Source organism: Molothrus ater, chromosome W (assembly GCF_012460135.2).
Source record: "Molothrus ater isolate BHLD 08-10-18 breed brown headed cowbird chromosome W, BPBGC_Mater_1.1, whole genome shotgun sequence".
Lineage (NCBI taxonomy): Eukaryota > Metazoa > Chordata > Aves > Passeriformes > Icteridae > Molothrus > Molothrus ater.
The window spans coordinates 8,423,452-8,446,514 of record NC_050510.2 but is presented as its reverse complement, the minus strand read 5'-3'; the positions used below and the strand labels follow the sequence as shown (position 1 = coordinate 8,446,514).

At 42.4% G+C, this 23,063-nt stretch overlaps 1 pseudogene; it reads right to left on the bottom strand.

The window, feature by feature from the left end:
* Positions 1-253: 253 nt before the first annotated feature.
* LOC118701483 (NAD-dependent malic enzyme, mitochondrial-like) overlaps positions 254-23,063 on the bottom strand; it is a 71,549-nt pseudogene continuing 48,739 nt past the window's right edge.

Below are 23,063 nucleotides of genomic sequence, written 5' to 3'. Positions count from 1 at the left end.
GAAAAATTATTTGGTACATCACTGCAGAAAATCCCCTTGTAAAAGCTCAAAAAGATTTCCATAAATTACTTCTGATTACTTAATTACTTGTGAAAGTGTGGAAAAATGAAATTAAAAACAGGGTTGGAGGGTAAAAATGTCAACAAAGTGAGCAAAAATAAATCACAGGACTCGAAGATCATGATTAAAATTGGTCTGAAAAAAGGATCCCTACAGAGTAAAAGATGCTGCCTGAGGAGTGCCATCTAATGCATCAGTCAATCTTAGATTTAGGCCAGTCATACACATCTGGCATGAAGGATTCATATTCATAGGTCCAAACCTTTGATCGAACGTAACAGTTCTTGTCTGCAGGTTCAGGGTAATGGAAAGCCATGTTGTTTGCATTCAAAAATTCCATAACCTGAAAACTTAAATCACCATGCAGTTTGTGCCTTTTAATACAGTCACATAATACCTATGCTTCCACTGCAATATATTTAGGACTGACAAACTGGATAAAGACAAACACTAAAGTATTTTTACAATTCCTGAATGCCTTATCAGGGATCTGAAAACCTAATTTCAGAAATCAAAGGAGGATAATTTTGGCCCATCATCACTATCAAACTGAAACATCCAACAAACTCAAAATTTTTATGATTGTCTCCTATTAATGGCACAAAGAGCTGTGTTTTTTTGTCCCCAAGCACCTAGTGTTCAAGGGTCATATTGTATAATTCAGCAGGTTAATGTACACATAAACCACTTTTAGTACAATCCACTTTTATGCTTCATACTCACCTTGACAGCGATATAAATAGAAACTTCCCTAATATTAGACAGTGGAGGATAAATTCTTCCTTGTGCAAGTTCTTCATCAGTCAACTGTTCTGTCAATGCCTGAGTAAGAAAAACAAAGAAGTTTTTTTTCATGCATCCCTAATGGGATTGATAACATGCTAAAAAACCCTAGAGAAACAAATTGCAATGTTTTTAATACTAGAGTGCTCTCAGAGAAGTAGTATAAGGTAGTCAAAATCTCAAATTTCTGAATGATCAACTTTTCAACCTGTGCTCTTATCAGTGAATTCTGCTTGCAAGCATTTAGTAAAAAAAGGTCCTTTTTTTGGAGGCTGAACTCCCCATAACCATGGGAGTTTATAAGAGTGCAGCAATGCCTGCAGGGCAATCCAGGATATTGCATCTGGCTGAACTGGAGTTCATTTCCCATAGCAGCCCTCACATTGCTCTGCTTTGCACTGGTAGCTAGAAAGGTGTTGATAACACACCAGTGTTTTGGCTACTGCTGAGCAGCGCTGGCACAGCATCAGTGCTGTAGTGCTGTCTTTCAACATACCCCCATTAGGGGCTGGGAGGTGGCAAGATCCTAGGAGGGGATACAACTAAGGCAGCTGACCCAAACTGATGAAAGGGATAGTCCAAACCATATGACATCAGCTCAGATATCAAAGCTGAGGGAAGGAGGATGAACAGAGGGCATTCACCATTTACAATGTTTGCCTTCTGTAGTGTCCTGGGTAACCCAAAATATTATTGTATTCCATATCTATCTGTGCTCAAAATTGTTATTGTCTCTTTAAGACCCTCTGGTCAGAAACAAAACCACGGGGCCTGCAGGTGCGTGTCTTTTTAAAGTTGGGGTCACTCAGGTTGAGCTCTCTTGCCCTTTCCCTTTTGTTCGTGCAGGGAGAGAGCTGAGGCAATGCGAGCAATGCCTCTCTTTTGATTTCCTTCAGGCGGGTTTTCCAAGAGTCTATGTTTTGCAGTCTGGCACTAGCCTCAAGGCAAATTCCATGGCATTGTGATGTTATAAATGGGTAATATGATTGGCTCTCGCAATTAATAGATGTTATGTTAGAAAGGTATGCTGTATTAATCCTCTTAAGTAGTGTGTGAAATATAGTTTTAGGTTATAATAAATGTTAAAATATAAACTATGCAACTAGCTCAAGAAAGGGATGAGATAATCAAGAAATTCTTCGCACAGAGATAACAGCAACAAGACACTAAAATCCCAAAGAGAAGAATTATTGCCTCCTTATCGTGAAGAACTAGTCTCCTTGCAGACTCCATGGAGTCTGACCATGATTTACAAGATGAAGGGGGGAAGTTGACAATAACCAGAAAGCACCCTTTGTTTGAAAAGGATTTTTGAATCATGTATGAGATGAATGAATATGCAACTGGCTATTGCTTTCAAGGGTTAATCCTTTGTTAGTGAGCTATGCATTCAAAAGGAAAGCGTCTGAAGATTTGTAATTCATTGCTTTTGTTGTCCTAACTCAGAATATCCAAATTCTTATTGCTCTAATTTGTATTACTATTTTTATAACAATTTTATTACTATTAAACTTTTAAAATTTTAAAAGAAGTGATTGGTGTTTTTCACATTATTAACACCCAATCTGACTGGAAAGGACCCTCACCATCTACTTGGGTGCTTCAGGGGAAAAACCTGGGACCCAGACCCCCTCCCCCTTCCCAGAGGGGCGTCTTCCTGTCTGCATGCGGCAGCTGCTACACAGAAGTCCGGCTGCCACTGCCTTCGGCTTTTTCGCTACACTCTAACTGTTATAGATATGTATTAGAATATTGGCTTTTTGAAAATATTAAAATAGATTCTATATTTATAATGTTAAAGAAACTTTACTATAAAGATATAGTTTTTATTTTTGTTAGACATGGTATTGAAATAGCTGATGTAAACATGCTTGTGTTAAAATGCCTGCTTGGTTGGGATAACATTCAATGAAGGAGGATCACGACTGTTTCCATAAGAGAATTTTCATATTTTGGCCTTATCCTGTGACTTATACAAAGAAGAGGAAGAATTACAACTTCCATCAGTGCCATACCATATACCCAGTTTGATTTATCCCAATACTGGACATGCTAGCTGGGTTAAATGTAAATGTTTAAATTGTGGAAAAAATTGGTATTGTAGTTCACAAAATCAATGCTCTGGTTGCATGAAATGTCGAGCATCAAATCTATCCACTATCCAGATAGAACTCAGAACAACTGAAATAATTAGCAAAAAGGAAGTGACGAGGAAATAGAGGGCAGGACTGGGTTGGCTGCTGTACTCGCCACCAAGATCATATACACCTCACCTGCTATGGGCAGCAGCCCCATAGGCAGGGAAGGTGAGGATATAAGCCATACCGGACTTCTGTTATTCCTTTTTCTGTCACTCTTTTTTTTGTCTTTTCCCTTTTGGGATACCAGCAAAATCATGTCACAAATGCTACTGAAAGCTTTACATGGAAAAACCCTGAGGTTCCTTTTTTATTACACACACCCATGTCAACAGTCACTGTTATAACCCATCCAAATTAAGTACCTGTATGCATAACGGGAAAAAATATTGGATATTGGAAAACTTAGGAACAAGTGGTAATAGGTTGGGAAGTGAATGTCCAAAAGGGGAGAGATGGGTTTGTTTCACATTTACCCTTAGGGGTATAGTCCAAGATTTGGTAAAAGAACAGTGAGTAAACAAAAAGGTAAAACCAGCACAGCAATCTAACTCTATTAACCCAAATTTATATGCTCAATCGTATTATAAGGCTCCAAGCAGTTATAGAGATAATGACAAACAGAACCATTTGAGCATTGGAATTAATATCAAGTCAACAAAGGCAAACACAAACCGTAGTGTATCAGAATAGGTTGGCTTTAGACTATTTATTGGCTAAAGAAGGGGGTGGATGTTTGTGGAAAATTTATACTTTAGATTGTTGAAAATAGATGGCAACGGGGATGTCATTCTGGAAAAAGCAAAGGATATCAGAAAAATAACCCATGTACAGGTCCAAAACCGGGAATCAATAATAAAAACTAGCTGGTAGGATTATATATTGGGAATGGAATGATGGAAAAAAGCTAGGCTTCTTCCTGGTTTAATATTTCTTCCTTGCTTGATTCGGCTAATTACCAGCATAGTCCAAAGCGTGCAAGTGGACAAGAATTATTGCTCAAGCTAAATGATTTATAAAGAAGAAAAGGGGGGTTTGTTATAGATACATATTATAATATTGGCTTTTTGCAAATATTAAAGTGGATGCTATATGTATAATGTTAAAGTAGCTTTGGTAAAAAGATACAGTTTTTATTTCTGTTATACATGGTAGTGAAATAGCTGATGTAAGCATGCTTGTGTTAAAATGCCTACTTGGTTGGGATAACATTCAATGAACATATGATGAGGACTCCTACTACTGATATGCCAGCTATCAACACTTACCATCAGTAGAAAGTATGGACCAAACTCCAAAAACTGGAGGTGATGATAAGAATGGACTAAAACCACAGCCAAGAAATGCACATGCTCTAAAAAGGTGGACCCAAGGAGGAGACATGCTAAACAATTCTTGGAACATGTAAACTAGTTTGGGGAAAAGTCTTAATATGCATAATTTTTAATGAATATGTAAGAGGCTGATGCAATAGAAATGGTATATAAAGGGTGTTCCTGAAATAGCAGGTGTGCTGTTGGTGGAATGCCAAGAGTCACCTGGTCGTAGATCTTTGCTTTATTGTCTTTGTCTCCTATTGTCCTTTATTAAACTTTTAAATTTTTCCAGGAGAGTGAACCCTGTTTTTCAGATAGCCCAGCACCCTGTGTCTGCCCAATCCCAGCAGCTCCTGCTAAGGCTGCAGAGTTTTCTGTTACACTTTGTTTGCCATACAGGGTGTGCCCACCTCTGCCGTTGCAGCCACTGCTCTGTGGTTCCAGCTACAGCCCATTCTGCTGTCCAGAGGGGCACTGAGACTGGCTGCTCCTGTGGGTTTGTAAAGGAAGCTCCTTTTCCATCTCTTCTGCCATCACGCCTGCCATTACCCACTTGCAGAGAGGTAGCCAAGCTTGCACCACAGTGTCCCCTTCAGCCGTGGGGGAATCATTGCACCTGCCCTGCCTGGCCAGGAGCCAACAGTTCCCTTGCCAGCTGTGATCATAACTACGCCAAAGGGGAAAGTGCTTGACAGCTGAGAGAAGGCTGTTAATGGGTTTCTGGTGTTGTTTGTTGTTGTGGTTGTTTGTTTGCCTTGTTATACATACATACTATAAAGAACTATATATACTAGTAAAAAACTGTTATTCCTTTTCCCATATCTTTGCCTGAAAGCCCCATAATTTCAGAGTTATAATAATTTGGAGGGAAGGGGGCCATATTTTCCATTCCAAGGGAGCTTCCTGCCTTCCTTGGCAGACACTTGTCTTTCAAACTAGGACAGGGAGGTAACTCATTTTGGAGTGTTCGCCCTTTAACTTGTCTTTAACCAAGACACAGAGCAACTGCTACACTTGCTGAAGCCCTGATTCCTGGAAAGTGGCCAGACATCACTCATTGATGAAAAGTAGAGAACAAACATATTTTTTTTTCTGCTTTTTTTATGTGCACACAAACTTTTGCTTTTTCCTTTAGTAAACTGCTTTATCTCAACTTATAAGTTGTTTTCCACCTTATTTTCTCTCCCCTGTCCAGCTGGGGAGTGATAGAGGACTTGGTCTGCACCTGACATCCAGCCAGGGTCAACCCACAACAGATGCCCAAGCATTTGGCCAGTTGATTCATTGGCTACTCTGATGTGGCAGTGTCGCTGTCGAGGCGGTCACGACACAAAGCAGAGACCACAAGCAGTCTCAGTTGGCAACTCTTTATTATTGAACATGGCTGACCTTTTATACACTTTCCAATTGTTTATGCTTCTTCTACCCTAACTATTGGCCACAATAAGTCAACATAACGCTATTGGTGAAAAGTTACAGTGACTTCAACTAACTTTCTAAAAATATTTTGTCCAGCTGCAAGGTTCTCTTATCTTTCTTCTCTCGGTCTCCTTGGTTACAGCCTTGGAGAGAGCTCCTTATCAGCTTCTTCTTGCTTTTCAGCTTCTTCTCGCTCCTTTAGCTAACAGGCCCGCTGTTAGCCCCTTCCACAATTCCCCCTTTTTGTTTTATGAACTGTAAATACAGCTGCTATGGATTTTTGCAGGGCCCTTTGCAAAAATCCAAGCAGACAGGGGAAAGACAAAACAACAATCAAAACCATCAACAAAATTCCCATTCTTAATACAATCGTTCCTGTCCTTCATCCATCAATAAGTACTGATATATGGTCTTAGCCAGTGTCATCCGCATGTTCTGCTTCAGCTGCGGAGCCATCCAACCAATCCTTTCCTGCATGCTCCAGGTAAGGTTTAACACAGCGAGCAGGAACCCATCGAGGACCATTATCTGTCAAAACACAAGCATAACCCCTCCCCCAGGTTCCACTGGACCAGACCACATACCAGTAATTAAATCCTTGACCCATACCTTGACATTTCTACGGAAATCTGGTTGCTTAGAATTCAAAGAAGAAAAATGGTAAAAGATTGGAGATAACTGTGAGTCAGGTAGGGGACGCAAAAAGGTTAACACATAAACAGCTTTATCTAATCTCACTTGAGGTGACTCCTGTTGCATTCCCCCTTTTTGTTTTTGAACCTGATGTTTAAGAAGTCTGTGAGCTCTTTCAATAATTGCTTGGCTCGTGGGGACATGTGGAATGCCTGTAGAATGCTCAATGCCCCAAGCACAAAAGAATGCTTGCATTTTCTGTGAAGCATATGCTGGGCCGTTAATCTGTTTTTATGTGACACGGAACACCTAGGATAGAAAAGGCATGATAAAAATGACGAATAGCATCACGAGTTTTTTCTCCTGCGAATGCTGAAGCAACCATTGCATGAGAAAAAGTATCAACTGTAACATGAACATACTTAAGGCGACCAAATTCTGGCATTTTAGTAACATCTGTTTGCCATTCCTCTAATGCGGAAAGACCCCTAGGGTTGGTACCATAATACTGAGTGACATGAGTAATGTGACAGTCAGGACAAGAAGAAAGGATTGATTTTGCTTCACCAGGAGACAATTTGAATTGCTGCTGTAAAGCTTGAGCACTCTGATGAAAAAATTGATGAGATAAAATTGCCTGCTGCAACACATTCAGAACAGTTTTGATTGCAGCAGCAGCTACTAGAGAATCTACATAGGCATTGCCTTCAACAAAAAATCCTGGTAATGATGTATGGCTACGAATGTGCATGATGAAGTAAGGATGTTTTCGAGCACCAATAACTGTCCATAACTTCACTAACATGATAAACAATGGCTTCTCTTGAATATTATACAACACTGCTTGATCTAAATGCTTAACCAAATTGGCAACATAAATGGAATCAGTAATTATATTTACAGGACCAGGAAATAAAGTAAAAGCCAAAAGAACAGCACAAAGTTCAACCAGTTGAGGAGATCCCTGCTGAATCATTGTCTCATATTCCCAGTGATCATCCTTTCTCCAAGCCACAGCTGCTTTTCCGGTTTTCCCGGATCCATCTGTAAAAACTGTTATACCTTCCACTGGAACAGAAGAACAAATTTGTTTCTCTTCAAAAGGAATCTCTTTATTCAGTGTTAGAACAGGATGAGAAGGCAAATGGTATGTTATTTGGCCTGTAAAACAAGATAAGGCAGATTGAGTGCTAGTCACCAACATACCTAGATATTTCCAAGGTATATGTTCCTGCACTTTCTCTGGAGCAATGATCACACCAAAAGCCTTCAAATTTGTCAGAGCACATTGTTTAAGAGCTGATAACTGTTGTTTGTTGTCAGATGCCAACAAGATATCATCCATGTAATAACAGTAGCAGTTTTTAAATTGCTCCCGCACTTTTGACAAGGCCTGTGCCACAAACCATTGACAAATAGTTGGCGAATTTTTCATGCCTTGGGGAAGTACCTTCCATTGATATCTTTTATTTGGGTTCAGCATGACTTACAGAAGGCATAGTAAAAGCGAATTTTTCTTTGTCCTGCTCAGCCAATGGAATAGTGAAGAAACAATCTTTCAGATCAATGACAACTATTTGCCATTCCTGTGGAATCATCGTAGGTGTAGGAAGGCCTGGTTGTAAAGCTCCCATTGTTGCCATTACAGCATTTATCTGCCGTAAATCATGTAAAAGTCTCCATTTTCCCGATTTCTTTTTTATTACAAAAACAGGGGTATTCCAGGGACTAAATGATTCCTCAATATGTCCCACTTGCAATTTTTCTGTGACTAATTCTTGCAGGGCAGTAAGCTTTTCAGTAGTAAGGGGCCACTGGCCAACCCAGACAGGCTTATCTGTCAACCATGTCAGGGCCACAACTGGACGTTCATTGCCCTGCATCACAGTGTCCCCTATTAAAAATCCGTAGTAATTTTGACACCCCATTGAGATAAACAGTCTCATCCCCACAAACTTTGAGGAGCATCGGCAACATAGGGTCTGATGTTAGCTTGTTGGCCATCAGGATGTTTCACATTAATTACAATGGCTGACAGGCCACCTGTTGTAGCACCACCCAACCCCAGGAGTCCAAAACTTGCACGAGTGAGAGGCCACGATTGAGGCCAGCAAAGTCGTGAGGGTACTGTAACATCTGCTCCAGTGTCAATCAAACCTGTTACTGATATAGTTCCTGGATGACATCCACTGGCGGTGAGAGTGCATGTCTTTTCTGGACGGTTCTCCATTACTTTCTCAGTCCAGAACACTTGAGGTTACTCCTGTCGATCCAAAACTTCCTGTGCCGTGACTTCGGTCCACTGTATTTGGAACAGAACTCACAAAAGGTACAATTTGAGCAATGAAAGTTCCTTTCTGAATAGTGGCAGGAGGGTCATCGATGGATACCATAGTATGAATCTGTCCTAAACAATCAGCATCAATAAGCCCTAGATGCACATGAATACCTCTAAGGAGAGAGTATTCTCATGGAGGCACTGGCATTGTGCCAGTGTCAAACCATGACAGTGTGGTACTTGATCTCCCTATCAAAAACGCATTCAATCCCTGTCCTATCGGACCATAGGCATCGAGGGGAACTTTACATATTTCTTTTGTTAGAATGGTTACTGTGTCAGCGGTGGGTATATCAATCCCTGCGGGCCCGCTTGTTGACCCTGAGTATTGTTCCCAAATGGGTAGCTTTGCAGTGCTGGGAAGGCCCGCATTTGCTGTTGTGGTGGTTGTTGGTGTATTTGTTTCCCCATGTGCCCCTTTGCGCTCCTCTTTGGGTTTCCCAGCAATAGCTGACCATTTGCATGATATTTACTCCTGCATTGTTTAGCATAGTGCCCAGGTTTAGCACAATGATTGCATACAACATCGCTGCTTGCACTTGGCTTAAATGTTGTTTTCCGGACAGTACACTGTGACCTTACGTGCCCTTGTTGTCCACAATTATAACATTTTGCTGAAGGTCTTAGCACTGCAGCAAGAGCTGCCATTTTATGCTCAACTGAACCAACTTTTGAGCAAGCAGTAACCATTTCAGACAATGTGGGTTCCCCAGGTAAAGTGTCAATAATCTTTCTGCAGTCTGGGTTTGCAGTTTCTTTAGCCAATTGTATACACAATTTGTCTCGCAAAGTTTCATCATCTACCTGTTTTCTCAATAGCTGCAGCAAGTTTTTCCGCAAATTGCAAAAATAGTTCTCTCATTCCTTGTTGCATAGTGACATATTTCTGTTTTGGAGCTGCCATTTCCATTGTTTTAGTTAAGGCACTCATGCCAATTTGCTGAGCTTGTGCCAAAATTGAAGGATCCCACCTTGCCTGTAAATCTGGGTTAGCAAAAGGCCCAGTGCCCAGTAGGGCATCAACACCCACAGCATGACGAGGGTTGTGTTGAGGCAACTGCATATTTGTTAAAGCTGTGCGCTCAGCCACTCGCCTCCAAGTGTCTTGAAATACACCGTATTGTACTGGCTGGAATAGAATTGTAGCAAGATGCGTGATGTCATAAGGTGCAAGCAGATCTGCATTAATTACACATATTAATTGCATTACCTGTGAGGAATTAATACCATACTGAGCCACTTTTGATTGGAGATCTTGCACAACCCTCCAGGCAAAGACGTGATGACTGTCATCCTGCCCTGTTCCAGGAGCTGCTTTAAAAACTGGAGAAGCCATAGGGTTATCACAAGCAACATTTGCATTAACACTCTTCTCCTGAGGTACTCTTGAAGCACCTAACCTTTCTATGATGTCCCAATTCTTTTCTTCAACTGCTTTCCTCCTAACAAATTCCCAAAACTCCTGAGGGTGTCGAGGAAGCACAGTTACTTGACATGGAGGCAAAGTCCATGGGGCAGTAAGGCTAGAACTCTTAGGAGGTAAAGTGACCAGAGCTCCTTGCCCCAACTCAGGTGTTACTGCAGGCGACTCATCACTTGATTCGCTGTTGCTGTCACTGTCAGGTAACGGAGGATACGGCCTTGCAGGTTGTTCAAGCAGCTCAGAGGGGAGCGGGGGGGGGCAGACGGCTGGACTAGAGCGGAGGGAAGCGGGGGGGCAGATGGCTGGGTTTCTCTCTCTGCTAAAGACATTTAAGCTAACTGGCATAGTGGTGTAGTATATACAGGCACCATTGCGAGCTGCTGTGCAGGTGTGAGATAAAGAGGTTTAGGGGTCTGATAAGAAGATGCTATGGCAGGTTGCCCAGAAGTTTTGGCAGCTTTCCCAGAAGCTTTGGCAGCTCTCCCAGAAGCTTTGGCAGCTTTCCCACAAGCTCTGGCAGCTTTCCCGGAAGCTTTGGCAGGTTGCCAGGTAACTTGCATGGCATCCAGACCTTCTTCAAGGATGGATTCACCAAGTTCCCCATCAGAGGCCCCCTCTGCCTCATCCCCCACATCAGGTTCTGTTATCAGCCCCAACTCTTCGTCCGCATCCCGCTCTGCTTGTTCTCGCTCTGTTTTCCATTCCTTTAACGCCTCAAAGAGCAATCCCCAAGTAACAACTAGATCAACAACAGTTTTATCTCCCGCTTGGATGACTTCCCACAGTCTGTCCCCGACTTTTTCCCATGCCTTAACACTAAATGCTGTGTCGGGATCAGTGCCAAAATCCTGTGATTTAGCCCACAGCAATAAACTACGAAGGGCATAGTCTGAAGTATTAATTCCCTTATTTCTTAACAAAACTTTCCATGTAGCCAAAACATTTTCTTCCTCTTTAGATAAATTATGTCCTATTATTACTAGTTGGTGGCTCACCTACTTCCAGGTGTCTTGATAGGAGAAAATCAGGTCCGGACCTCCCTGTGGCTTCCACCTGGCACTCTCAGCTATACCAACGCTGTCTCCCCCACTACGTCCCAGTGGATCACGGTTGCCAATTGCTAGGACCCCGTATGGGCCCCCACCGACTATGTTCTTATCATGTCGGCGATCAACAGATGTCGCTGTCGAGGCGGTCACGACACAAAGCAGAGACCACAAGCAGTCTCAGTTGGCAACTCTTTATTATTGAACATGGCTGACCTTTTATACACTTTCCAATTGTTTATGCTTCTTCTACCCTAACTATTGGCCAAAATTAGTCAACATAACGCTATTGGTGAAAAGTTACAGTGACTTCAACTAACTTTCTAAAAATACTTCATCCAGCCGCAAAGTTCTCTCCTTATCTTCCTTCAGTTCCTCACTTCTCTCGGTCTCCTTGGTAACAGCCTTGGAGAGAGCTCCTTATCAGCTTCTTCTCGCTCCTTTAGCTAACAGGCCCGCTGTTAGCCCCTTCCACAAATGTCCTTCCTGAACTTAGGGGACCAGAACTGGACACAGTACTTGAGGTGCAGCCTCACCAGTGCCGAGTACAGGGGAAGGATGACCTCCCTGCTCCTGCTGGCTACACTATTCCTGATACAGGCCAGGATGCCGTTGGCCTTCTTGGCCACCAGGGCACAATGCTGGCTCATGTTCAGCCAGTTGTCAACCAGTACTCCCAGATCCCTTTCTGCCTGGTCACTGTCAAGCCACACCGTCCCCAGCCTATAATGCTGCAGGGGGTTATTGTGGCCAAAATGCAGGACTCGGCACTTGGACTTATAAAACGTCATCTTGTTAGACTCTGCCCATCCATCCAACCATCCCAGGTCTCACTGCAGAGCCATCCTACCTTCCAACAGATCGACACATGCTCCCAGCTTGGTGTCATCTGCAAATTTACTAATGAAACACTCAATGCCCTCATCCATGTCATCAATAAAAATATTGAACAGAACTGGCCCCAGCATAGACCCCTGACGGACACCACTGGTGACTGGCCACCAGCTGGATGCAGCACCGTTCACCACCACCCTCTGGGCCCAGCCATCCAGACAGTTCTTAACCCAGAAAAGAGTGCTCCTGTCCAAGCTGTGGGCTGCCAGCTTTTCCAGGAGTATGCTGTGGGAGACAGTGTCAAAGGCCTTGCTGAAGTCCAAATAGACAACATCCACAGCCTTTCCTGCATCCACTAGGCAGGTCACCTGGTCATAAAAGGAGACCAGGTTGGTCAAACACAACCTACCCCTCCTAAACCCATGCTGTCTGGGTCTGATACCCTGGCCATCCTGTAGATGCTGCATGATGACACTCAGTATAAATTGCTCCATTATCTTGCCAGGTACTGAGGTCAGGCTGACCGGTCTATAATTACTAGGATCCTCCTTCCCACCCTTTTTGTGAATGGGTGTCACATTGGCCAGCTTCCAGTCATCTGGAACCTCACCAGTGAGCCAAGACTGTTATTAAATGATGCAGAGTGGCTTCGCAAGCTCATCTGCCAGTTCTCTCATCACCCTGGGATGGATCCCATCTGGTCCCATAGATTTATGAATATCCAAGCATCTCAGTTGTTCTCTGACTGCCTCCTCTTGGATAATGGGGGGACCATTCTGTTCCCTGGCAACATCAACCAACCCAAGAGGACAGTTATCCTGAAGGCAAGTTGTCTTCCCACTAAAGACTGAGGCAAAGAAGGCATTAAGCACTTCTGCCTTCTCCTCGTCTGCAGTTACTAAGTTCCCTCCCTCATCCAGTAAAGAACAAAGGTTGGTCTTACCCTTCCTTTTACCATTAATATATTTATAAAAACATTTTATTATCCTTTACAGAAGTCGCCATTTTAAGTTCAAACTGAGCTTTGGCCTCCCTATTTTTTTTCCTACATGCCCTAGCAACCCCCTTAAATACTTCCTGAGAGACCTGACCCTCCTTCCAAAGATGATACATCCTCCTTTTATTCTTAAGTTCCTTTAAAACCTTCTTGCCCATCCAAGCTGGGCATTTACCTCATCAACTCACCTTTCAGCACACAGAGACAGTCTGTTCCTGTGGCTTCAAGATCTCTGATTTGAAGCATGCTCATCTTTCCTGAACTTCTTTAGTTTTAAGGGCTGCTTCCCAAGGAACTCTCTGAATAAATATCCAAAGTAGGCCAAAGTCTGCCCTCCAGAAGTCCAGTGTAAGAGTCTTATTGGTGTTTTTCCTCATTTCACCAAATATCAAGAACTCTATAATTTCATGATCACTTGGCCCCAAGCGGCCTCCAACCACTACATCTCCCACCAGTCCATCTCTATTTGAAAACAGCAGGTCTAACATAGTCCCTCCCCTGGTGGGCCCACCCACCAGCTGTGACAAAAAGTTGTCCTCCATACACTCTAAAAATTTCCTGGACTGCCTCTTTTCTGCTGTATTAAGTTCTCAGCAGATGTCTGGTAGGTTGAAGTCACCTACAAGAATAAGGACTGATGATCCTGAAACAGTATCTAGCTGCTTATAGAATAAGTTGTCCACCTCTTCTTCCTGGTTGGGTGGACAATAACAGACTCCCAGTAGGATGTCAGCCTTGTTGGCCTTCCCCTTAATTCTTATGTATAGGCATTCAACTCCATCTTCATAAGTTTCAATACCTATGGCATCAAAAGCCTCCTTAATATAAAGGGCCACCCCTCCACCTCTTCTCCCTTTCCTGTCTCTTCTGAAGAGCTTGTAGCCATCCAGTGCAGTGCTCCAACTATATGAGTCATCCCACCATGTTTCTGTGATGGTGACTACATCATAGTTCTGCTGTTGCACCATGGCCTCCAGCTCTTCTTGTTTGTTACCCATGCTGCATGCATTAGTATACATGCACCTCAGCTGGGCTGCTGATTTCTCTCCTAACTCAGGCTTATCACCCTTGGGCCTGCTTCCAGACAGCCAAGATGCATCCCCTTCCCCCTTCAGACCTAGTTTAAAGCCCTCTCAACAAGGTCTGCCAGTTCACGAGTTAAAAGCCTTCTGCCCTTAGCTTATTCCACCCTTCTATCCCCTATACATTATCCCACCAGCTAGTTTTTAGCATTGGTTCCCACTCTTGGACTGGTACATGGGCTATTTTTCTAATATTCTTGGCTATATCCAGGATGGCATCCCCATTTTCATCTATTTTCAAACAACAATGTGATGTATTAAATTTTCCACAAACACCCCCTTCTTCAGCTAATAAATAGTCTAAAGACAACCTATTTTAATACACTGCAGCTCTTGTCTGACTTTGTTGACTTGATATTAATTCCAGTGCCCAACCAGTTCTGTTTGGTATTATCTCCACAACTTCTTGGAGTCTTGTAATATGATTTAGCATATAAATTGGGGTTTGATACCCCCAGCTCCCATCTTGTGCCCAGGTGGCTGGCCCATATGTTTCCAATATGCATTCAGGAGGCCATTCCTCATCTCCCCACTTTTGAAATCCTCCAATCAATTCCCTTTTATTTCTTTTTAGGTCCTCATAAATTGGTACTCCTAATTGATCTGCATCTGGTCCTGGAAAAAGAAAAAATCCTGACTGTATGATTCCCAGAGGACAACTCCCTTTCCACTGGGAGGGGAGTCTTGGGTATGCTCTTTTCCCACATATCCAAAATAAGCCATCTGGTGCTTTCCAATAATAATTTTTCTGTTGATTTATATTTCCCCAAAATTTGGAAATTTCTGGGATCCCAAAATGAGGATTCTTGCCTGTATCGTTACAATGGAAAAGTCTAATTTTGTTATTATACTTGCAATTTTTTCTTTTGTTTTTTTCTGAGTCCAATACAGAGTTGGTTCTTCTGGGATCCACCATGTAAGAGTTCCATTACTGACTTTATATATCTTACAGGGAGTATTTCCTGCTTCGCTAAGAAAATTTTTCCCAGTGCATCAGAGACATTCTTTTCCTATCACTGCTGAACTTAGAATCCACCCTTTGGGTCAGTTTTCCCCCTTTATAATTGTCCGGTTCCACTTAAGGAGTTCAAACAGACCAAAGCTACTGCCTTTCCATGGCCATTCCTCTGTCATCAAAGCCCCTCCACAGACTCAACAGTTGGTTATGATAAGTTCCTTATTCTTTCCACCAATTCTATGAACAGGTTTCTCCCAAATCTCCAGATATCTATTTCCTTTTCTAATTGCTGGTTGAGTTTCATATACAAATCTTGATGTGAGGTTCATACAGACTTAGATTGCTGTGCTGGCTTTGCCTTTTTGTTTACTCACTGTTCTTTTACCAAATCTTGGACTATACCCCTAAGGGTAAATGTGAAACAAACCCATCTCTCCCCTTTTGGACATTCACTTCCCAACCTATTACCACTTGTTCCTAAGTTTTCCAATATCCAATATTTTTTCCCGTTATGCATACAGGTACTTAATTTGGATGGGTTATAACAGTGACTGTTGACATGGGTGTGTGTAATAAAAAAGGAACCTCAGGGTTTTTCCATGTAAAGCTTTCAGTAGCATTTGTGACATGATTTTGCTGGTATCCCAAAAGGGAAAAGACAAAAAAAAGAGTGACAGAAAAAGGAATAACAGAAGTCCGGTATGGCTTATATCCTCACCTTCCCTGCCTATGGGGCTGCTGCCCATAGCAGGTGAGGTGTATATGATCTTGGTGGCGAGTACAGCAGCCAACCCAGTCCTGCCCTCTATTTCCTCGTCACTTCCTTTTTGCTAATTATTTCAGTTGTTCTGAGTTCTATCTGGATAGTGGATAGATTTGATGCTCGACATTTCATGCAACCAGAGCATTGATTTTGTGAACTACAATACCAATTTTTTCCACAATTTAAACATTTACATTTAACCCAGCTAGCATGTCCAGTATTGGGATGAATCAAACTGGGTATATGGTATGGCACTGATGGAAGTTGTAATTCTTCCTCTTCTTTGTATAAGTCACAGGATAAGGCCAAAATATGAAAATTCTCTTATGGAAACAGTCGTGATCCTCCTGTTTGAACTGGAAGTATTTCTCCCCAAGGGGAGTGTTGGAGGTGTCTCAGGACTTGTCCAGGCAGCACTTGAAACCACTGGTGCAAGCTTGGCCTTATTTCCCAATTAGGTGTGATTCTTTGTACATTCCTTGGTTCACTTGCGTCTTCCCAAAACATTACCACCCAGTGTCTGCTTGAGAGTCAATTTGGTATCAGCCGGTTTAGATGTGATAGTCCACTCCTCAGGTTCCATCACAGGTCCTTTGATTCTTCTGGCATGGATCCAACCTCTTTCTCTGGTTCAAATTGCTGCCTCAGTTGTCAGTAGTACCTGAAACGACCTTCCCATTGTGGAGTTAAAGATTGTTCTTTCCATGTTTTCACTAGTACTCATTCCCCTGGATGGATATTATGGATTTTAAATTCTAAAGGTGTGGTTTGAGGGATTATCCCTTTCAACTGCAAATTTTCAAGAGTTTTTGCAATTCTGGTGACATATTTTCTAACACTCATTTCCCCTACTTCATAAGCAGCAGTTTCATGTTGGGTGGTCAGAAAGGGTAATCTGAACATCATCTCATAGGGTGACACTCCCAGGTCTGACCTGGGTTGTATTTGGACCCTCAATAGAGCCAAAGGTAAATATTTTATCCACAACATTTGGGTTTAAATCATTAATTTTGTTAAAGTTCTCCTTAAAGTCTGGTTCATTCTTTCTACCTCGCCCAAATTCTGTGGATGCCATGGGGGATGTAATTCCCTTTTTATTCCCAAGGCTTGAGTTATTATCTGTAAACTTGATGATGTAAAATGTGTTCCTCTATCTGAGTCTATTCTATTAACCATTCCATACCTGTGAATAATTTGTTCCAAAAGGGTTTTACATACCACATTAGCTGTAGCTCTGACAGTGGGAACTGCTTCTACCCAATGAGCTAAATGGTCTATTACTACTAATAAAAGCTTCCACCTCTGCACTTGGGGAAGTTCAGTAAAGTCCACTTGGGTACTTTGAAATGGTCGCAGAGCTAACTCGTGGTCTCCTAATGTTGTTTTTCTCATTACCTTTTTATTCACCTTTTGGCATGTTATACATTTCTCAGTTATTTGTTTTCCCAATCCAAAAATTCCAATGCACCCATAATTCCTTAAAAAGTGATCACACAAAGCCTGAGTGCTCCAATGAGTTTTTTGATGCATGTCTTCTAATATTTTCTGAGTAAGTGGCTTATTAAGTAACTGTCTCCCATCAGGAAGTTTCCATTTCCCAGACTGATCTTTCTCTCCCCCTATCTTAATTCCTTTTCTTCTGCTTCACTAAACTTTGGAACTTCCAATTCTTCCTTATCTGGGGTCAAAATTAACATAACCCCCTTTGGTCCCATTCTCTGCTGCATCTTTAGCCTCTTGATCTGCCAAATTACTCCCTTGTATTTCTGAGGTCATTCCCCTTTGGTGTCCTTTAACATGTACTACAGCAATTTCTTCAGGCAATTTTAATGCCTCTAAAACCTCTAAAATGAGTCCTTCATGTATCAGTCCCTTTCCTATTGAATTTAGTAACCCCCTTTCTTCCCAATTTTTTCCAAAGGTGTGTACTACCCCAAAAGCATACTTTGAATCAGTATATATGGTTCCTTTCTTGTGTGCTAAATATTCCAGTGCTCTTTTTAGAGCATATAAGACACAAGATTGAGCCGACCAATTTGAAGGTAATCTTCCTTTTTCAATCGTCTGCATTTTTTGCCCATCAACCAATGTGGTAATCACATATCCTCTGAACAGAGAGAGACATAGCTCTCCCAGGATTTTCCTGGGAAGCTGTGAGAAGCTGTGAGAAAGCTCAAAGAAAGAATTAAAACAATTACTGCCTCAATCTCTGCACCTTGCAGTCAATCACTGTTTGTCAAAGATGTTTACAAGAAGGAATTGTCCCTTCTTGACCAATAGGTGAGAGAAGATTCCTAAAGGCCAGTCAGGTCTTAGGTCCACCGCTGTTTCTATAAGAACTGTGGATTTCTAATAATAAAGTGCCTTTTTATGCCTTCTGATGATGGAGTCTCTGTATCACCTTTGTCTGTCCCCAATACCCCTTTGGTGATAAACCAAGGCATATCCTGATATTTTTTTCCCTTGTATGCATCTGGATGAACCATCAACATATATTCTTTCCCCTTCTGGAAGGGCTTGTTCTACTAGATCTTCCCAAACTTTAGTTTGGTATTGGATTAAATTTTGTGTAAATTTGTCTAAACAAAAATTTGTCTAAACAATTTTGTGTTAAATTACTTTTTGGTTCCCGATATAAAAATTGTGCTGGATTCAAACTTTTGTTTACTTCTAGTGTTAAGTCATCACTGTCTATCAATATTGCTTCATATTTTAACATCCTAGAGTCTGTTAACCATTTTTCAGCTTTTTGATTTAACACATTTCGAACTGCATGAGGTGTACACACAATTAGTTTACTTTCAAAAGTAATTTTACAGGTCTCCTCTACCAAAATAGCAGTAGCTGCTATAGCTTGAATACATACTGGCCAGCCATGGCTCACTGGATCCAACAATTTTGATAAATAAACTACTGGTCTCTTCACTCCTCCCCATTCCTGAATCAAACTCCATGAGCTACTCCACCTTCTACATTTATATACAGGTGGAAGGGCTTTTCTAATGAAGCTAAGCTCAAAGCTGGTACCAAGGCTAGTTTCAACTTCAGTTGTTCTAATTTATTATCATCTTCCCTGGTCCATTTTATATCATCTCCCTCTGTCAATTTTTCATATAAAATTTTTACTGCCTGTGTATACCCTTCAATCCATAGTCTACAATATCCCAATAATACAAGCAGCCTTCGAACTTTCTTCTTTGTAGAGAGAGGGGGAAGAGATAAAATCCCTGCAATCTTCTCAGGATTTAGCTTTCATCTACCTTTGCTTATTAAGTGACCAAGATATTTTACTTGATTCCACAAATTGTAGTTTCCCTTTCTATACTCTTAATCCTTTTTCTCGAAGAAAAGTCAAAAGTTTTATAGTAGCCTCCTTTACTTCAGCTTCCCCTGATAATAAAAGATCTTCCATGTATTGGGTAATTTGTATTCCAGGAGGGGTGGGGAAAGTTTGTAATATTTCTTCTAAAGCTTGTCCAAATAGGTTTGAAGACTCAATAAATCCCTGTGGTAATTTTGTCCATCTTAGTTGCTGCTTTCTCTCAGTATCCTGCCATTCAAAGGCGAAAATATTTCAGCTTTCCCCTGCTAATGGGCAAGCCCAAAAAGCATCCTTAAGATCCACTACACTAAACCACTGATGCTGGGGTGTGACTTTACTTAAAAGAGTATAGGGATTGGGTACCACTGGGTAACAGGTCCGAGTTCTCTTGTTAATTTCCCTTAAGTCTTGAACTAATCTATAATTCCCATCAGACTTCTTTACTGGGAGAATAGGGGTATTATGAGGAGACATACAAGGTTCCAGTGTCCCATCCTTTATCAATTCTTCTATTACTGGCTTTAAGCTTTCTCTTCCTTCTAAGGATATAGGGTACTGACAAACACGTATGGGACATTCTTCTCTCTCAATCATGACCCTTATGGGGTCAATATTCAGTCCCGTCCCGTCCCCCCGTTTCCTTCCCCAGCCCAAACCTTTTTGTTAATCTTTATTTCATCTTCTTGGCCAAGTTTCAACACTTTTGCTGTCTTCTTCCCTTCTTCTGGTATGACTCCTATTCCTAACTGCACCTCTAAGTCTCTCCCCAATAAGTTGCTACCAGCTCCAGGAACTAATAAGACATGTCCCATCCCTATTCTGGTTTCCCCTTCAATTACTATATTTTAGTGACAGGAACTTTAAACCCTTCTCCTTTTGCTCCTGTTACCTTCATAGTGTGATTACTGACATCACATCCCCTTGGAATATTTACTACACAAGTTCTCTCTTCACTAGTATCAACTACAAATTCTAATACCTCCTCTTGGGGGCCTACTTTTAAAGTTATAAAAGGCTCCAGCTGGTACTTATCCCCCAGAAAATAGAGCCCATGACCTCCCTATTCTTGTTCTGGGTGTATCTCTTGGAATATTTTCAGGTCCTTTTTTAGGTGAGGGCATTCCCTCTTATATTGTCCCACTTCCACACAATAGAAATAGGCATTTTTAGATTGCTTCTGGGATTTTGATCATGCTGGGGCTCTGTTTCTTCCCTTTTCCCTGTCTCAAAAACCTAAATTTTTGGGAGTGGTACCTCGGGGCTTCAGATTCCTCTGGAAGTTACTCTGTCACATAGTGGCTATCATTACTTTTGCTTCCACTTTGGCTTTTTCTTCATCTCTCAGTATATAAACCATTTGAGCTTCTTTTAATAGTTCATTTAGTGATTTATTATGCCAGTCCTCCATCTTTTCCAGTTTTTTTCTAATATCTGGCTGGGCATGAGTGACAAAATTAACCCTCAATAGGGCTTGCCCCGCTATGGTATCAGGGTCTATTCCAGACCAGAGTACTGTTTCATATGCTTTTGGAGCCTCTCTAACCACTCAGTTGGGATTTCTTCCTTTCCTTGCTGTCCCTCAAAATCTTTTCTGACATTTTGCCCTCAGGGTGCCGCCTCTTTTATTGCTCTGATTATCAGATTACAATAATCATTCCTATGTCCTTGCCCCACCTCTTCATTTTGCTTCCAGTTAGATGTTATTGGCATTTTCTGGTCCTCTGGTGGACCTTGTTGATTCTCTCTCTCCCAAATTCTCATTCCAGCAGCTCTAATCATCTGCATCTCCTCTTGGGAAAATATTATTTTCATTATTGACTGAATTTCTTCCCAAGTAAAAATGTTGGGACCTAAGAATTGATCTAAATGTTCAGCTGTACCTATGGGATCTTCCAATAATCCTTTAATTTCTTTTTTAAAATTTCTGACTTCTGAAGAAGTCAGGGGGGCATTTACAAATCTTGTTCCTCCTTGGACCCTTCCCATAGGTGCTTCTTGTAATGGGAATAAACTAACCTCTTGATCCCGACCTTTTTGTTCTTCAATCTTTATAACCCTTTTCCCTTGTTTTGGAGTAGTGATAGGAGAGGGATTGTCAAGTTGCTTTTGGGTTTTAACTGAGCTCCTAGTATTTTGGTATGGTGCCCCTCTGTTAGGAAGGGGTTTCATTTGGACAGCGGGAGCCGGTATCTCCGAGGGAACAGAGGCAAGGGCGGGGGTCGGCAGTGAAGCCGAGACCACCAATGGGGCAGAGGCAGGGGTGAGAGTCAGCAGTGAATCTGAAACTGCCAATGGGGCAGAGGCGGGTGTGGGAATGAAGGCTCCCAGCACGGACGGGGGAGGCAGGGCCCTCATCATGGGAGGAGGGAGAGCTCCTGGCACAGGCAGAAGAGCTGGAGCTCTGGGCACAGACTGGGGAGGTAATATTTCCAGGGGTTCCCAGCCCTTTTCTTTCTTTTCCTCTGCTTGCTCTGTCTCTGGGGTTTTTGATATCTTAAAAACTTTTACCCTCAGGGATCCTGTGTCTCCTGTCCAACAAGAGGCTGATTCTTTTTCTTCTGGATCAAATGGTTCTTTTGAATTTACAAATAAATTTAAGGCTTGGCAAATCCAAGCTTCAAGAGACCTGTATCTTGGCCAATAGATGTGGTTGGGTCTTATTTCCTTTTTTGTCCATTCTATCATACAATACTGAATCATCTTCAGTTTATCCTTTCCTTTGTACAAGGATCAATATCCCAGTCAGCTAGCTTAATCCCCAGGAGACTATCTTGGGCTCTGTCTGCTGGCACCTTTTTACTCCTTTTTTTCCTTGAACCCAACTTACTGGTTCCTTGTCCCATTTTTCCAGGATTTTACTTGTTCGTCCCTGGCCTCTGTTTCCCTGCTCCAACCCACTCCTCCGACAACTTGAACACCTCCCACACTTCACAGCACAGAAAATCCTTCCTCTCCAATAATATAATACAATCCACTTCCCTCCAGAAAATAAACTTTAAATCAACAATCCATATTACATAATGTGGTGGTTTGACAGGAAATGTGTTTTTTGGGATGCTGTGTTTTTGGCCAATGGATATTCAGGCTTTAATATTGGCATTTAACCTGGCCATTGGGACATGGACACGCCTCTGAGAACATGGGGTTAAAAGCAGAGCTCTCCCCGGGGAGGGTCCTCTTGGGTTTCCGGCGGGAAAGAGTTCGGGTCTCTCCCCCGGCCCAGCTGCTGGCTGGGCAGGGGGAGGGGAAAGCCATGTGGCCGAGAGAGGTAGGCCTGACCCCGGGGGTGGAAGGGTGGAAGAGAGAGAGGGAGACACCGGGAGCCATCGGGCAGCCCCCCCTGAGAGACACAGAGAGAGAGAGAGAAAGAGAGCCGCTGCCTGGGACTGTAACCTTGAAGCTTGATAAACATGGGCCTGTGCCGGCAGCACGGCTGGGAAGGAGAAGAAGGGGGGGGTTCAGCCAGCCACTTGTAGGAGCTTTTAACCCCTTTTTGGAGAATGAGAACTTTACAGATCATTGACCTCTCCTGGAAGATAGAGTGGAAGATGAGGAAGGAAATGTGCAAGTGTGAGAGAGGTCTGGGTGAGCGAGAGATAGTAGAAGAGTAGAGAAGAATCCTAGTGGGAAGAGATGATGGAGTGGCTTTTGCTGGACTCTTTTTGTACAGCCATGGACAGACCCATGTTCCTTGAGACACAGAGACTGCATTCTAGGGGGAGGCAATGGCCTCAGAACCAAGAGGGTTCAGTGTTGGTGCCCCTCGGCCCCAGGGGGTGAAAAAATATGGGGGAAACAGGTGTCCCAAAGGAGAGATTGTGGGGACAGGTGTCCCAAAGGAGGAGACTGTGCCTTTTTTGGATCGGGACAGAGCATCCTTAAAAGACAACCCTAGAAGCAGCTCTGGTCCGTGTTCAGTGGTGAGACCACTGGACATGAAAGGAAGAGGTC